The sequence below is a fragment of the Cajanus cajan genome, chromosome 6 (genome assembly GCF_000230855.2).
Source record: "Cajanus cajan strain Asha chromosome 6, NIPB_CcT2T_4, whole genome shotgun sequence".
Classification (NCBI taxonomy): Eukaryota; Viridiplantae; Streptophyta; class Magnoliopsida; order Fabales; family Fabaceae; genus Cajanus; species Cajanus cajan.
The window spans coordinates 11,973,073-11,977,063 of NC_138522.1; the positions used below are offsets into that span (position 1 = coordinate 11,973,073).

The window sequence follows — 3,991 nt, forward strand, 5'->3', positions numbered from 1 at the left end:
ATCAAAATATTTATATGGATTTGAGTTATAATTATTATAATCTTTTGATTTAATATTAGATATCTTTTGATTATAAAATATAATAAATAAAATCTAAAATCTGTAGTAATTTCTTTGATACAAATATTTAATATCAGAATATTTATTATAATTTTAGTTATGATTTTTATAATTTTTTGATTTAATACTGGATTTCTTTTGATTATAATATTTTAATGTATTTTATTTGAAATATCAGTTAAAATATTTTTATTATCTTTTCATTTTAATTTATTATAAAATAATTAGAATATTTAATTTAGCATCATTAAAAAATAACTATTATAAGATTTAATTTATTTAATTTATTAGTTATTATAATATTTTTAGTCACTGTATTGATAAAAAAATATTTTTAATTAAAATATATTTTAAAGTTTTAGTTATTTCATTATCATTCACTCACTTTATTAAAAAGTGATAAAATATAATTTATTTTCAATTAATTTAATAAAATAAAAAATTTAAAATAAATATTTAAAATCTGTAATAATTTCTTAAATGCAAATATTTAATTAATTTTAATATATACTAAATTTAATATTAGAAAATTTATTATGATTTTAGTTATAATTTTTATTATCTTGTAATTTAATATTGGATTTCTTTTGATTATAAAACATAGTAAATAAAATCTAAAATCTGTATCAATATCTTTGATAAAAATATTTAATTAATTTTAATATATAATAAATTTAATTAAAATATTTACCTGGATTTGAATTATAATTTTTATAACCTTTTGATTATAAAAAATAATAAATAAAATCTAAAATTTGTAGCAATTTCTTTAATACAAATATTTATTATAATTTTAGTTATGATTTTTATAATCTTTTGATTTAATACTGGATTTCTTTTGATTATAATATTTTAATATATTTTATTTGAAATATCAGTTAAAATATTTTATTATCTTTTCATTTTAATTTATTATAAAATAATTAGAATATTTAATTTAGCATCATTAAAAAAATAACTATTATAAAATTTAATTTATTTAATTTCATTATTTATTATAATATTTTGTCACTGTATTGATAAAATATTTTTAATTAAAATATATTTTAAAATTTTTTAATTCATTATCATTCACTCACTTTATTAAAAAGTGATAAAATATAATTTATTTTCAATTAATTTAATAAAATAAAAACTTAAAATAAATATTTAAAATCTGTAACAATTTCTTAAATACAAATATTTAATTAATTTTAATATATACTAAATTTAATATTAGAAAATTTATTATGATTTTAGTTATAATTTTTATTATCTTGTAATTTAATATTGAATTTCTTTTGATTAAAAAATATAGTAAATAAAATCTAATATCTGTATCAATATCTTTGATAAAAATATTTAATTAATTTTAATATATAATAAATTTAATATCAAATTATTTATTATGATTTGAATTATAATTTTTATAATCTTTTGATTTATTATGATTTAATTTTTATAATCTAACAACCCAATGCTTTTAATTTTAATTGTTAATAGGATGTGAGTCTAATTAAAAATTTGATAATAAATTAATATGATTATCCTATACAAGTGAAATTAAATTTAAAAATAAATGTTTATTTATTTATTTATTTTAAATAAACTAAGCACAAACTAAAATTAAAAATAATGCTCATAAAGAATTAATTTACCTACTAGTATTTTACAGTAGGTATAAATTTAAATATATTAAAATATTTTAAAAATACCAAAAACACAGAAAAAAAATGTAAAAACAAATAAACGTTGTAGGTATTTTAATTTTAGAGTGGCCCTGCTTCCTTTCACTTTCCCAAAATATTTGTAACCCGTGTTTCACCAAAATAGGGTTTCACAACCCAAGCACTCTGTGTCCTCCAAGCTTTAGCTGTTGAAGGACAAAGTGAAGGTAATGCGTTTTCCTTTCACTTTTTTTTCGTCTTAATCCGGAAAGTGTTTCGGTGGTTTCTTCGTCGCTGGCGTTCGCAATGAGGATGTTTCAGCTCTTGTTTTCGCTGTTGCAATGTTTTCCTCGTTTTAGCTCACTTCTTTTTCGTCTTAATCCGGAATAGCTAACTTTTGATTTTTATTGCGCCTATCGATTGTTCGAAGGAATGCGCGAAAGAAATTGAAAAGTGATTTGGTCATTTTCTTTCTTAGTGTATTTCAGATTCATTTATTATGTGGGATTATACAAACATTTGATGTTTATATTATATATATCTATATATATATATATATCTATATATATATATATATCTATATATATATATATCTATATATATATATATATATATATGATAAACCTTTGGACGGGGTTCTATCATTGATGTACAACCTATATTCTGTTAGGGTTGATCTTTCTTTCTCTGTATTTTTTTTATATGACCTTCCCTAGTCAATACTTTAAGAATTTTTGTTTCATTGTATTACCATTTGAAAAGGGAATCCTTTGCATTGGTTTTCTGAATTGTTCTCTCCAAAAGCGGAAGATCTCTAGAGAGCAAGCAGCAAAGGAAATTGAGGTAATTGAGAATGGAATATATTGGATTGCATTTGACATGTAGTTTTTGCCTTTCCTTAATAGCAATTATAATGACAAAACATTGCAAATGAACAAATTTAAATGCTGGAACATTTACCATGACCTTATGTTGCTACCTTTCTTATCCAAACCTGGAATCAACTGTATTACTTGATAATAGCTTAAGAGTATGTTAAATTTAACTGCATTTTTCTATCTTAATTATACAATAGCTTAAGAGTATGTTAAATGAAAAAAATGCTATAATATATATCTGAAACATGAAGTCATCTTTAAGTGACTAGTATAAGTTGTTTAATGAGTATTGCTCAAGCCTTTGGCCAAACCAATTATCTGACGAATGGGCTTGGCTCTTTAGTATATATAAGTTATCTTAACTATTTGTTCCATGAAGTTTATTTGCAGGTGGTTAAAAAGAATACGAAGGGGAACTTGTATGGGCTTTCTAGATTGACTGATGCTTTCATTCGCTCAACACTTCTACAATCTTCTATGTCACAACCATCACCAGTCACTGCAGGGGTAATAGAAGAAATGAAAAATAGGATAGCTAAATTAAATGCTGAGCTTGTTGCAAAGGAAGCAAAGGAGAAAACATTGGAAGAACATATACGACAACATGATGAGCAAATGCAGTATAAACTACGCTACCTCAACATTGACCCTTTAAGGCCAACCCCTCCTCCACCGAGTACTACCCCAGATGATCCTGAGCATGGTGTTGATGATGTTCTTGATGAGATAGCAGAAGACCCTTAATCAAGCTTCTTTGTTTTACTTGTTTCAGGATTTTTTTGTTGTATTTCACTATTACTTTGTTGAAGTTTAAACGTTTTATGTTATTATCGTGTTTTTAACATATCATATTGAAAGTTATATTTTATGTCTTTTAGTATGTTCTAGTTTATTATTATAAATTGTGTAATGAATATATTGTTAATTTCGTACTCATTAACAGGTATAAATTAATAATTTAAAAAGAATTTAAAAATACTGGTTAGCATTAGCGACCGAAATAGAGACTGAAATGATTCGTAGCTATTTCAAGTTTTTTGTGACCGAAATAGCGACCAAAATAGTCTATAGCTATTTCAAGTTTTTAGCGACCGAAATAGTGACCAAAAAAGTTCATAGCTATTTCAAGTTCTTAGCGACCGAAATAGCGACCGAAATAATTCGTAGCTATTTCAAGTTTTTAGCGACCGAAATAGCGACCGAACTAATTCGTAACTATTTCAAGTTTTTAGCGACCGAAATAGTGACTGAATTTATTCGTAGTTATTTCAAGTTTTTTGCGACTGATTTAGAGACTGATTTTAAAAATGATTTTATTAAATAAATAAAAAAATAGCGACGAAAATTGCAACCAAAAAATTTGGTCGCAAAATTGGTCTCGAGAAGTTAGGAGACCAATATTATAGC

General features: G+C 22.9%; 1 long non-coding RNA gene across 1 annotated transcript; it reads left to right on the forward strand.

Moving 5' to 3' along the window:
* The first annotated feature begins 1,029 nt into the window (after positions 1 to 1,029).
* Positions 1,030 to 3,704, forward strand: LOC145958833 (uncharacterized). Its single transcript, XR_014434391.1, has 3 exons — positions 1,030 to 1,933; positions 2,469 to 2,549; positions 2,964 to 3,704. It is a non-coding gene; the product is annotated as an uncharacterized LOC145958833 (long non-coding RNA).
* The last annotated feature ends 287 nt before the right edge of the window (positions 3,705 to 3,991 follow it).